This window comes from Rattus norvegicus, chromosome 17 (genome assembly GCF_036323735.1).
Source record: "Rattus norvegicus strain BN/NHsdMcwi chromosome 17, GRCr8, whole genome shotgun sequence".
NCBI lineage: Eukaryota > Metazoa > Chordata > Mammalia > Rodentia > Muridae > Rattus > Rattus norvegicus.
This window is the reverse complement of record NC_086035.1, coordinates 23,448,085-23,462,599: the sequence shown is the minus strand read 5'-3', so window position 1 is coordinate 23,462,599 and position 14,515 is coordinate 23,448,085.

Sequence of the window (14,515 nt, the reverse complement as noted above, 5' to 3'; positions counted from 1 at the left end):
GATTTCCAGAGGCTGGTCTGTGGGATCCCAGCTCTCCTTTTTCTCTAGGAGGATGGGAGCTAAGACTCAAATGCTTTTGTGTGTTTAGCCCCTAGTACTGGCCCAGCAGCAAGCTCAACCCACAAACCACTGGGCAAAGGAGTTGAAAACAAGACAGACAGACTTGGAGCAAGAGGAATACCATTGCTCAAGGGCCTGGAATCTCCATGCTCGAAGCCAACTTCTGGTTAACCACACCACTTCATTAGTGACCTTGTTCTTTGGTACATAGAATCTTCCTTGTACACTGTGTCTTTTTCTTTCTCTAGCCAGACCCCTCCATCCCACCAACCTTGGTTTATGCTCAAAGATGACAAACGCATATGTCACTAGTATTTTCCTAAGGTTTAAGAGATGGCTGGGGTTCTTGATGACTTACACGAAAAACAAATGACCCAAGCTGCTTCCTTCTCACAGGCGTAACGTTTTAAAAGAACTTTGAGGTTTTGTTTATAAAAATATACCCATGATTATGCAACTAGTGAGAGCTATGTTTCCACCCATTTTTGTTTAGTTCCTGGAGATTCAAACAATCTCAGCCCTCATATCATTGGATTTAAGGCCTCTCCAGGAGATAGAAGGCACCCTAGACACTGCTCAGGTGACCAGGAACCTGACAGTCAACAAGCCACGGACCTAAAGGAAACCCAAATACTACTGTTTTGCTGAAGGAACATGGCCATAAAATGACTCCTAGTGACATTCGGCTCTACTCATAGATCAGTGTCTAGCTCAGCCTCCGTGCAGCAGATGGGAACTAACACAGAGATCCACAACAGTACAAGGTGCAGAGAGAGGCTTTGAAACACTCAACCGCAAATAGGCTGCCTTTATCAAAACCCTCCCCTCAGTGCCCAGGAAAGGCTGCAGAAGAGGCATTTCTGCCTCTTACTATTGTAAAAGACAAAAGGGGTGGAGTCTCCTCCAAGGAAGCAATGTTTTCCAGACACAGCTGGGACTAATTTCAGGTGTGTGAGGAAGTCAGGTGCTAGTCATGAGACCCAGCTGCAGTTCCGGGCGCCATCTTGGGACTGCCGCCACACCCACTCCCCATATCCTTTGTGACTGTATAGCTCAGAATGGCTCCCTACACACAGCAAGACCAACACATGTATGAACTCACGAAGACTGTAGCAGCATAAGCAGCCATTGTGTAGGTGCAAGCCAGATGGGATCCCAGCACTGAGAGGCATAAGTGGACACAAGCTCGTATCCCTAACCAAAAATAGCTATCGCCAACCTACAACTGCTCATGAAGAAAATTAATTTTCTCCAGTGGAATCTCACTGGGTATATAAACCACACTTAAGGGTGGGCTCCAGGCCCAGCAGTAGAAAGCCAGCACAAAACTAGCTCAATAGCATTTTGAGCTTCCTTTTTTGTTTTTTTAACCTTACTGATCATTTGCTTGTATTTCAAGGTTTCTGATTTTGTATTTCATGGTTTCTGGTTTTATGGGTTTTGTTTTGATTTGTTTGGTGTGTGTGTGTGTGTGTGTGTGTGTGTGTGCTTGTGTGTGTGGTGTGTGTGGTGTGTGTATGAGTATGTGTGGTGTGTGTATGAGTATGTGTGAATGTGTATGCGCATGCATGTGCACATGTGTGTTTTAACTCTAGGCTATCATTTTATTTGCCTGAAGAGAGAGAAAAAGAAATGGAGTCGGTTGAGTGGGGAGAATCTGGGAAGAGATGGAGAAGAAATAGTGATCAGATTTTATTGAAAAATATATTGAAAGTTATTCTCCATTAAAAAAATATAGAAAACAAATGTCAACTCATCTCCCTCAAAAAATTCTCAGCCCTGAAACATTTACACTCACTTGAGTAGCAGATGTAGATTACACTGGATCGAGAGCTACAGAAAGAAGGCAAGATGGGGAAGAACACATCTGCTGCCTTACATTAACACTGTCCATAGCATCTGGGGAGACCCTGTGGCATATCAGTGTAGGAGTGGCATGACAATAGAAAAGGAGCTGAATGATTCTCCCAAGGCTCACTGTGACCTTTAAGACAGAACTGGTGATGAGCCATGCCTGCCTCCTGCTCACCCTACACTGGGCACACCAGTGGGTTTCTGGAGAAGTATTTGTATGACTAACAATAAAAGATTGTCTTAAATAGATCTATGCTCAGACCATCTGAGGAACTGTATTGCTGCAGTCCTGTTAACTGGTTGTGGATTTGAGTAGGAAGAGTCTTGTGGGTTGTAGCGATCTCGCTCATAGGCATTGGAGGGAGGAGTGTGCTTGACACATCTGCACCATACATCCCACCCCTCATCTTACAACAGTGGGTACCTGTGATGACTGGACTTTGACCAGATGTTTGTGTCCATGCTTCCCTCCTGCCCTGCCCATTCACATACAGAAACCCAGGTCACCAAGTACTAACTAGAGGTTAAACCTTTGGGAAAGATTAGGGTTTTATGGTACCATGACAGTGGTCCTGTACTCTGTGCACCATAGCAGTGACCTTGTAAGGAGAGGAAGAGACTGCAGTTCTTGCCATGACTACCATGGGAGACCATGGACAGACCAGGAAGTGAGCCGACACGAGGAATCAGATCTGCCGCTGCTTTTTTCTTAGACTTCCCAGGTTCCAACGGCATGAGAAACAAAGGTCTGTTGTTTGAGTTGTGCAGCCTGTGGCACTGGGTTGCCACAGCCTGACCTGACTGTACCCAGTAAAAAGCAAAACACTCATGCTCAGCTCTTGAAATCTAGAAATGCCCCTTCTCTTATTCACTTACAATTTCTAATCCTCAGGATTTTATGCACCTTCTTTTTACCTGTCTAGTATTATCTCCCATTCCCTGGCCTCCTTCTCCTCATTGGTGTCATTGTCTAGATAGATCTAGCTGCACAGACATTAAGGCGTACCTCAGGCATCCTCTTCTACCTGTATCTTCTAAAAGAATTCTCCTTCCCTCCAGCCTGGATGTGGGGCCAAGGAAACCTGTGTTGGATTCTTCCAAAACCTCCATTCCTGTGTTTCATGTTTCATTCTTTTTCAGTGACTCATAATTATCATGGAAGGCAAATCAATCTCTCTCTCTCTCTCTCTCTCTCTCTCTCTCTCTCTCTCCCTCCCTCCCTCCTTCCCCTCCCTCCCCCCTCTGTGTATGTCTGTATGTTTATGTGTACATGTATATGTATGTGTATGTATGTATGTATGTATGTATGTATGTATGCATACATACACATGTGCTGAGCTTCAGAAGAAAAGGAATGGGAATAAAAACATACTTATTGATGGCTTAAAAAGATGGTTGTGTGATTAGGAACACTGGCTGCTCTTCCAGAAGACCCAGGTTCGATTCCCAACACCCACACGGAAGCTGACCACCATCTACAATTAATTTGAACTCCAGGGGGGTCCAATGCCCTTTTCAGGACACTGTGGGTACTACACATGTGTGTTACATAGACACACATGCAGGCAAAACATTCCTACTCAAAATAATAAAGTTACACTATTTACAGAATGGCACATGTGTCTCTGTGGCACCTTAAAACACTTAAGTCACCAATACAATTCAATATTTCCATGTAGAAAAGGATCACAGACATTCTTGGCAAGGATCTAGAGTTTAATGTAGGCCTTCATGTCAAAACAGGACCCTCAAACACTTGTGAGAAAGTCAAACATGACAATGGAGCAGCGGAGAGTTTTGACACGGAACAGAGTAGTAGACAGAGAAGGTGAAGCTTACTTACTATGCAGGTTCAGACAGAGTCTTGTTTCTCCATTTGAACGCAACGCTGATGTGGGCTGAAGTGTGATACTCACAAAAGACTGAGGTCTAACCTCTAGCAATATGAATTTGTCTTTATTTAGGAACAGGGTCAAGGTAAGCCAAAGACATTAGAGTGGGCATTGGTCCAATAGGACTGATATCTCTATGCAAAGGGGAAATTTAGGCACAGAGCCGGGCACATACTTAGAGAAGGGGAGGTGACGACATTAAGAGAATCCCATCCACAATCCCAGGCCACCAAAGGCTAGAGAAGGACCCAGAGCAGGTTCATGCTTTTGAAAGTCCTCAAGAGGATGCAGTCCTGTGTAAGCCTTTGGTTTGCACTTCTAGTCTCCAGAACTGTAAAACAGCATGGGCATCGTGTGAGCCACTTGGTCATGGAATCTCCCATTAGCACCTCTACCATAGACACATACCTTGGTGCTTGGTGTTATAAAATTATCGCAGAATCGCCCACACCCTACACACTCCCAGGACATCTGTGCGGGTCTGAAAAATAAAAGCATCATGCCAAATGCTGCTCAGACTCCAGGTTGGAGGCCGAGGGCTGCAGCGGGTACGTAAGTGAGAAGCCAATATCCACTCCCCGCTTTTGAGCCACTGGCTACCTTCTCGTTGTGGTGGGAAGACCATAGCAAAATATGCAAGAAGCCCATTTACTCCTGAAGCCATGCACTGACTGGATAGATGACTGAGGACGCAGCGTCCTAACCCTGGGTCATACCACTCTCTACCCTGGGGCTTAGCTACCCCATCATTTCATAGCAAGCTCCTATTTTAGATTATCTAAAGGTTACACAAATTCATTTCTAATGAGAATATAAGAACCCTGGAAAACTGAGCCAGAGAGACCGCTCTACCTTGGGGTTATAGCAGCCAACTCTGGAAAATCTGCCAACTTGGAAACTGGAGCAATGGGTTTATGTGGTTCCCTGACCAGTATGGATACTTGTAATAGGAATAACAGAGGGAAAGAGTACAGCCTCAGAAGAATTTTCCCTCTACTCAGCTGAAAATTAAACCAGACAGGCAATTACCAGGGTTTTGCCATAATATATACTACATGGACACCACACTGATGGCACGTTCCATACCGAGTGGCTAGTTTTCTGAAGTGTTCATCTAATCAGCTTGTTAGGTTTGATATTTTCATGGGGTGAATGACTAGAAGTTGGAAGTCAAGTGAGAAAGACATGGGTAGGCAAAGACAGTACAGATGCAATAAAGTGAGGCCTGTTAAAAATATGGCCACCGTGGCAGCGGACCACAAATGAGGGTGTTGATGGTGAACTTTCAGAGGCTGGAAAAGTACTAAAGTATCAGAGTCGAAGAGCACTGACTTTAATACCATAGTCATTGCCCTGACTCGATTTGTAACTCACTCAACTATCATGCCACAATTATACCTCGGGCTCTTTTTTCAACATTATGATTTGAGAGCATTCTGAATGCTTTCGTGATACTCTCTGCATTTAATGAGAGGGAGGGGAGAGAGAGAGAGAGAGAGAGAGAGAGAGAGAGAGAGAGAGAGGCAGACAGAGACAGAGTGATACAGAGACAGAGACAGAGAGAAAGCAACAGAGAGAAAAACAGAGAAACAGATTGTTAAAATATAATTCATTGTATTTTCACTCTTTTCTTTTAGTTCCAAGACAATGTTCTTGAACATTCTGGCCATTCATTAGCAAGAAAGGGAACAGACCTACAAACACTGAACATGAAGTCTGATCCAACTCAATGGTTTATTCAAGTGACTTTCAGCTGCGAGCTGCTGTGTGTTTGATGGGTTTGGTGCTGTTCGCTGGGAACTAAATTGGATCCTATCTTCATCGTGTTGGTCATGATAGATTTTGTAAGTCAGGCTGCAGTGCAGTTCTTTTGGCTTGGTTTTGCTTTCTATCAGTTGTTTTGTCTTTCCTCTCCCCCCTCTCTTTTTCCACAACCTCCAGTTCTCTGTCTTCGAGAGCTGATGTTTTGTTTCCATAAATACATCTCCGATTTTTCCTAATGTCCTTTTTTCTACATTGGAATGAATATAAAGTTTCACCCCGGGGAAGCCTAGAGCTTTTTATCCTAAAGTTTGAGTCTGCTTCCCTAGTGCGCAGGTCTGAGAACACTATTTGTCTTCTTACGTCATACTCTAAACAGTAGTTTTTATTTGTATTGTTTTTTCCAGCGTGGTGGATGGATGTGTGAAATAAGTTCAGACCAAAGAGTCAAAGTGCCACTTACTGGTACAGTAGCTTATATGTAAATTGTTGGCTATCATAATTATGTATCTGACATAAATATATGTGTTCTAACTTTGAACTAAAAATCAGCATGTATATGCCATGGACAGTTGTATTCTGCCTTCTCCAAAAGTTGAAAATGACAGGGACCAGTTGAAAGACATACCCTTTATATAACCACTAGGTACCATAAGTGAGTTAAACCTGAAGTATAGGACTGATTATTTCTGTCCTGTAGCTTAATGTCTAGTTTACAATGAGGCTTTAATGTTCCTGCTGAATCAAGAAATAAGAGTAGGGGTTGGGGATTTAGCTCAGCGGTAGAGCGCTTGCCTAGCAAGTGCAAGGCCCTGGGTTCAGTCCCCAGCTCCGAAAAAAAGAAAAAAGAGAAAAAAAAAGAAATAAGAGTAAATCCATAACTGAAATTAAATATGCAACTGTCTATTATAATACATATCATCTGACTGTGTACTTAACTGGTAGTTTGGGAATGTGTAACAACACAAGCACTCAAGTTTTGATGAGTTTGGTCCAAAACAAGAATGGTCAAAACATGACAGTAGAAAAGAGTTTACTGCCCATAGCCATAAGGAGAAGAGCATCAAAGTTATCTTCAAAACAATGCTTTCAACAAAGGAATTTTATTCAGGAGCCTATGTACATTCATTCCCACAGGAAAGCACTTTACAGTTAGGCACATTACTAGGCATGCTCTGTTAAGGACTGCATTCTTGATAATGCTCAGTTGGAAGCTATCTAATTTAAGAAACAAATCCCGAGTCATGTTTTAGTTTGAGATTATGGAGCGTATCTTTAGAAAATAAAGATACACGGGAATGTCTCTGGGCATGTTCAGTTTGTATCATAAAATTTGAGCTGAAAATAAAGAAAAGGACATTAAATGTGCCTAGCAACGAACACTGGGACCAGAAAATATTGTAAAAGTAGTGGTCATGTTTTCTACTTTCTGCTGTTCTCTGGGTGGACACACAGAATGCTCTACCAGATCAAGAAATATCTGATGAATCAAAAAATTAAAATTAAAACAAAAGCCACTAAGTTTCTGGAAAGCAATCCTTTGCTTTGCATATCTGGACTGTATCATTCAGTAATAGAACCCTGGGTCTGATTTTAGGAACCCAAACCTGATTTCAAGAGAGTGGAAACTCAAAGCTACGCTGTGCCTCAAGAATTCCTTACAACCTGAGGATAAATTGTTAGAGAACCTAGACCCTTCATTCTGGTTCTTTATTCCTTTATCACTTGCTGAAATCAGTGAAGAAATCATTAACTATGTTGCCTTAGTAAATAGAGCTTTCATATGCACACTGTGTCATATGAGGTTAAAAAAAAAAGCTCAACTCACAAGGTTGCTATGAGCAATACCACTGAAGAGGTTGACCAGATGGCTCTGAGGGAGCCTTTTGTAAATTAAGATCAAAATAAATGCATTCTTGGGTATGGAGTAACTTATAGCTTGGAGCCATCTGCTGCATTACTCTACCATCTTCTCTGCAGTACAATGTAATTTTTTGAATGTAATGTTTTGAATTCCATAGACTGATTTGTTGAACCAGACACTGGATCCCATCCAGGCTAGTCCAGTGATCCTGGCTCTGCTTAGACATTCAGATAAAAGTGTGTTGGGGAACAGGGGTCAAATTTAGATAAGTGCTATAGAAGAGGGTCCAATTCTGTACAGTGTTGTAATGAAAGTGACCCCTGGCTTACAAATAACCCTGTTTGAATACTGCTCCATGTGAGCCGTTTGGATCTTTTTTAACAATCTCCTCTGTTGAATAGGGAGAACATAGAATTTATAGAGACACCTAGACTTGTCTTTAAGAAAAAAGTAAAAAAAAAACAAGAAAGAAAAGAAAGAAAGAATAAGAAACAAAAAATTAGTGCTAGAATTTACTGACTACATGGAGCTATTTAGGCTATAGAACTCACTATGTAGACCAGGCTAGACTTGACCTCACAGAGATCTGCCTTTTACTACTTCCAGAGTGCTGGGATTAAAAGTGCCTCCACACCTGGCTATTTTTAAATTCTTTTTTTTCTTTTTTGGTTCTTTTTTTTCGGAGCTGGGGACGGAACCCAGGGCCTTGCGCTTCCTAGGTAAGTGCTCTACCACTGAGCTAAATCCCCAGCCCCTATTTTTAAATTCTTTAGACATCATTTCCCTCATCAGTAAATTAGAAGTTAAACTTACCTTGTGAGCTGTTACCAGTTCAGATCTATAGGATCCTGAATAAAAAAGTAAGTTTACTAGTTCAGATCACTTGGTAAACACCAAACACCATTACTACTTCATCATGTTTTTTACTTTGTTATTCCCACATTTCATATTCTTCTTTCTTATATTCTGTCTCTGTAACTGGAGAAATCACTCCAGTATAAAATGATTCTGTATAGAGTAAGGTGTTTTCTTCTTTTTCTCTTAACAAGGCCACACTCTGTAACTTAGGCTGGCCTCAGAAGTACCGCATGTCTCCCTCTGAGTGCTGGCCTTACAGGTATTTACCACCAAGCCCAACAGAGTAAGACATGACTAAGGTAGGTAAGTAGCTTCTCTCTCTCTCTCTCTCTCTCTCTCTCTCTCTCTCTCTCTCTCTCTCTCTCTGTGTGTGTGTGTGTGTGTGTGTGTGTGTGTGTGTGTTGCACATTACTTACAATTCTTGTTGTGGCAAAATAACTGACAAGCAAATGCAACTTAAAGGGGGAAAAGGGTTATTTTGGCTCATTGAGGACAGACTCTACCATGGTAGTAAATCACAGTGACAGGCCCTGGTCACATTGCATTCCCAGACAGGAATCCAAAACACATAAATTCTGATTCTTAGTTTTCTTTCCCCCCTCTTTTCATTTTTATTCAGTCTGGAACTCCAGCTTATGGGATGGTGCTGTTCACATTGAGGGGGATTCTTCCAAATTGACTCCAAATCCAGTCAAGTTGAAAAGTCAGCCATCATAGGGGACAATTTTTGTAAAATTATAAAAAATAAATGGCTGTCTTTATCCCCTGCTAGGTCCGACACCGCAGTGCCCCAAGATATCTGCTAGATATCTTGCCAGAAGCACACATCCCAACTCCGTGGCATCCCACACACTCTCCCAAATTCAATTCTCCACAAGAAAGAACACACAACACAATAACCTCTTTTGGTAATTGATAAGATATAATTGCTCACCTAAACATACAAAGCCCTGTACACATCCATCCCTGAAGAAAATTCATAACAACCTGTAGATATACAGAGTGGAATCTTAACGTCAACCTCCATGTTCTCTCTGAGGCCACTCTGCCATCTCCTCCCCTTTCCATTCCAGTCTCTTCCTTTTCCCTCAAACTTTTCTCCTGCACATCCTTCCTTCTCATCCAATGACAGGCTTCGTTCTATCCTGTACCTGCCCTCACCTGTATGACATCCTACAGACGATGACTCAGACTTTTAATTAGCAAATCCGTTTATTCAATCATATTTTAATTAGAGTGTGGGGAGGTTGCTTTGGGGTGGACAGATACTTGCCCCATGGCATGAATGTATAGATAATTGAACAACATTCAGTAGTTGATTCTTGCCTTCCACTTTGTCGAAGCACAGTCTCTCTTGCTCTTTCTAATGCAGGTTAGCTGGCCCATGAGTTTCTGTGTGATTCTCCTATTGCCACTTCTTATCTCTCCATAGACATTTTGAGATTATAGATGCATACCACCACATCTGGCTTTTTATGTGGATTCTAGGATAATGCTCAAATCAACAGGCTAGTATGGCAAACATTTTTACCTGCTAAGCCATCGTTCTGGCCCAGGCTAGACTGTTAGGTTATACAGGGTGGAACCTGCATATTTTTGCCCCATGCTCACTCTCTGCCCTTTGCTTCTTGAGGAGGAGTTGACAGGTGAGGTGGGGTTAATGGTATCCTTTCTGCAGTCTCTTCCATTTCTATACCCCCAGGATACATGAAAAGGATGACAGAATGTTCTAGAAAAACAGATCTATATCCTCATGAAGTTCATTTCGCTTGTCAGCTTCATATTATTACAATCTAAAATCTCAAGGCAGCTAAGTTCATATGAAAAAAGCAGTGTTGGAGGCCGAACATGGCCTACTGGGGTGGCTGCTCCTTGACTATATCACCCCAAGATAAGGATTGCAATACAGCTGCCCACATGGGAACAAGCAAGTGATACATTCAAACCAGAAGCAAAGAAAGGGAGAGAGGCCCAGGTCCCACAGTTTCCTTCTGTATATCTCCCATGATCAGAACATCTCCCATGAGATCAGAACCTTCCATCAGGGCCCATGTCCAACAGACATCCCCACCTCCCAGGAGTTTCCTGGAAGCCAAGACTTCAGCACAGCCATGTCACTGAAAGCACACACAAGTTCAGGGGCTTCGAAGATATGCTGACTCTGGCCATTCTTACCTCACTCTAGTCTCCTGCCTTCCCACTCCAGCAGTTTCAACTGATAAATTCTCCTGAGACACACATAGTGCAAGGCTTTTTTTCTCTTAGCCACCTCACTAGAGGAAGCAACGATACGGACATGCTCAGAAGGGACTAATGGTTTAGATGAATCAAGGTCTTGCACACACTGACTGTCATAATGAAGTCACTAAACTTAAATTGTAAAATAAAGGTCATTAAATGCCAAAATAGAAAGGGAGCATCTAACTGCTCTGCTCTTCCACATAGTCTATCTGGCATGGGCCAAATGCTGTTTTACCGTAGGAAAGGAGGGAGAAAAATAAGAGGCCTTGTCTCATGTTTTTACATTGTGAGGCCTTACATCTCAAGTGAGTGAATACCATTTGAGACAACAGTATTTTGGTTTCTGGTGCTATGTGACAAATTATCCCCAAACTTACAAGGTTCAACCAACTATTTGCTTATGCTCATGGCTCTGCATCTTATGAAATTGGTCTGGGCGCAAAGTCCAAGGTGTTTGGGTCTCAATAGGGACATTCAATGGCTGCAGTGGCTCAGTGTCTGGAGCTGGGCTACTTGGAGTTGTCTTATTTGCTTGACAATATTCTTACAAGCTGTTCTATTGTCTGTCTGTGCTGTTGCTGGGAACCCTGACATCATGTCCTCTCCAGCATGATAGCTAAGAGAGAACTTCCCTTTACATGGGATCTCTGACATCCCTGGGAGACAGCATCTCAAAGACATAGACAAAAGACGCATGTCTTTTCCTGACCTGGTCTTGGAAAGCTATGTACTCTATGTAATTCTTCTGACTACTAAAGTCAAAAGAAAAGAATTTGAGTCCTCCAACCTCTGTTTCCAATTCGAGTTTCTTGAGGGACAAAATAAACAGGACCATGTGGGGTGTGAAGGACAGCTATGGGCATCTTTATAAAATACAACCTTCCAAAATAACTGTAAAATTGTCAGGGAAGTAAAGTAATGTATGGGGAGACTTGATCCCATTTCTACTGTCCATTGGGAAGATTTCAGAGAAAGTACTCAGCACCCTGAGGCCCCATGGAAGCTACCCAAACACAGACTGTGTGTGAAATGGTATTTAAAACAAATGGAACATGGCAAAAACCCAGAGTCTGCTGGGAGCCAGGCCATATATAGTACTGAAATGATTTCCATATGGCTGTCTTACAGGGTATAAGTGTGGAACCTAAAAAGGAAGTGTGTCAAGGGGTTGGAAGAAGGGACGGTAGCATGATGGTAAATTCCTGTAATTTTATATTGCTTCAATACCCTTCATGAACAAAAGTTGAACTCCCTGCTAGGCACAGGGCATTGTCAGCATTAATAGATTTCAGCTTCCTCCTCTTCCAGGTTCCCATTTGGTTAGTCAGTATGTTTCTGTTTGAACAGTTGCCTCCTGGTGACCATCTCTTTCTGGGACAGCAACTGGCCACTGCCCCAGTATTGGCTTAGATTTGATAAAGTTACCTCCTTTCAGTCAATGTGACCACCCCACACTTGTGACTATTTGCTGGAAACCCACCATTTAAAAATCACTGCAGAGAATAAAGGTTGCCCTGTTAAGAGAAATTAGCCAGACGTAGAGGGAAAAGAAGTATATGTTTTCTCTTATATGTGAAATTGATTTTTAAAATGAAAAGGTCAACTTCCAGGGGCGAGGGTGCAGGGGGGAAGGAGGCAACCCAAAGTAGTTAGGGGAGAAGAGAGGGCAGGAGAGGAAGGTAGTATGCATATTCTCAAAGCAAGATATGCATCTGCATGCAAATATGTATGCAAATCTGCATGCAAATGTCTCAGTAAAACTCATTAATTAGCACAACTAATGATTGAGTAACTCTGATGAAAACAGAACAGCTCTTAAGAAACCCTGATGGAGATTACCCACTCTACCTACTTGTTCAATATAGTACTTGAAGTCCTAGCCAGAGCAATTAGACAACGGAAAAGATCAAAGGGATACAAATTGGAAAAGAAGCCAAAATATTACTATTTGCAGATGATAGGCTAGTATACTTAAGTGACCCCAAAATTTCCACCAGAGAACTCCTACAGCTGATAAACAACTTCAGCAAAGTGGCTGGATATAAAATTAGCTTAAACAAATCAGTAGCCTTCCTCTACTCAAAGGATAAACAGACTGAGAGAGAAATTAGAGAAATGACACCCTTCACAATAATCACAAACAATATAAAATACCTTGGAGTGACTCTAACCAAGCAAGTGAAAGATCTGTAGGACAAGAACCTCAAGTCTCTGAAGAAAAAAATTGAAGAAGATCTCCCATGCTCAAGGATTGACAGGATTAATATAGTAAAAATGGCCACCTTGCTGAAAGTAATCTACAGATTTAATGCAATCCCCATCAAAAATTCCAAGCCAATTCTTCACAGAGTTAGAGAGAGCAATTTGCAAATTCATTTGAAATAACAAAAAACCCAGGATAGTGAAAACTATCGTCAACCATAAAAGAACTTCTGGGGGAATTACCATCCCTAACCTCCACATGTATTACAGAGCAATAGTGATAAAAACTGTATGGTATTTGTACAAAGACAGGCAGTAGATCAATGGAATAGAATTGAAGACCCAGAAATGAACGTAGAGTCACTTGATCTCTGACAAAGAAGTTAAAACCATCCAGTGGAAAAAAGACAGCATTTTCAACAAATAGTGCTGGTTCAATGGGCAGTCAGCATGTAGAAGAATGCAAATCGAGCCATTCTTATTGCCTTCTACAAAGATCAAGTCCAAGCATATTTTGGACCTCCACATAAAACCAGATACACTAAAACTAATAGAAGAGAAAGTGGGGAATAGCCTTGAACACATGGGTATAGGGGAAATTTTCCTAAGCAGAACACCAATGGCTTATGCTCTAAGATCAACAATCGAAAAAATGGGACCTCATAAAATTGCAAAGCTTCTGTAAGGCAAAGGACACTGTCAATAGGACAAAATGGCAACCAACAGATTGGGAAAAGACCTTTACCAACCCTACATCCAAAAGAGGGCTAATATCCAATATATATAAAGAACTCAAGAACTTAGACTCCAGAGAATCAAATAATCCTATTAAATATGGGCTACAGAGATAAACAAAAAATTCTCAGCTGAGGAATATTGAATGGCCAAGAAGCACCTAATGAAATGTTCAACATCCCTAGTCATCAGGGAAATGCAAATCAAAAACCTCTGAGGTTCCACTTTATACCGGTCAGAATGACTAAGATCAAAAACTCAGGTGACAGCACATGCTGGCAAAGATGTGGAGAAAGAGGAACACTCCTCCATTGTTGTACAACCACTCTAGAAATCGGTCTGGAGGTTTCTCAGAAAACTGGACACAGCTATACCACTCCTGGGCATATACTCAAAAGATGCTCCAACATATAACAAGAACACATGATTCACTATGTTCATAGCAGCCTTATTTATAGTAGCCAGAAGCTGGAAAGAACCCAGATGTCCTTCAACAGAAGAATGGATACAGAAAATGTGATACATTTACACAATGGAATACTACTCAGCTATTAAAAACAATGACTTTATGAAATTTTTAGGCAAATGAATGGAACTTGAAAATATCATCCTGAATGAGGTAATCCAATCACAAAAGAACACACATGGCATGCACTCACTGATGAGCAGATATTAGCCCAAAAGCTCAGAATACCCAAGATAAAATTCACAAAGCATGTGAAACTCAAGAAGAAGAATGACCAAAGTGTGCATGCTTCAGTCCTTTTTAGAAGGGGAAACAAAAATACTCACAGGAGGAAATACAGAGACAATGTGTGGAGCAGAGACTGAAGGAAAGGCCATCCAGAGACTGCCCCACCTAGGAGATCCATCCCATATACAGACACCAAACTCAGATAATATTTCAGATGCCAAGAAGTGCATGCTGACAGGAACCTGATATAGCTGTCTCCTGAGAGGCTCTGCCAGAGCTTGACAAATACAGATGTGGATGCTCACAACCAACCATTGAACTAAGAACAGGGTCCCCAATGGAGGAGTTAGAGAA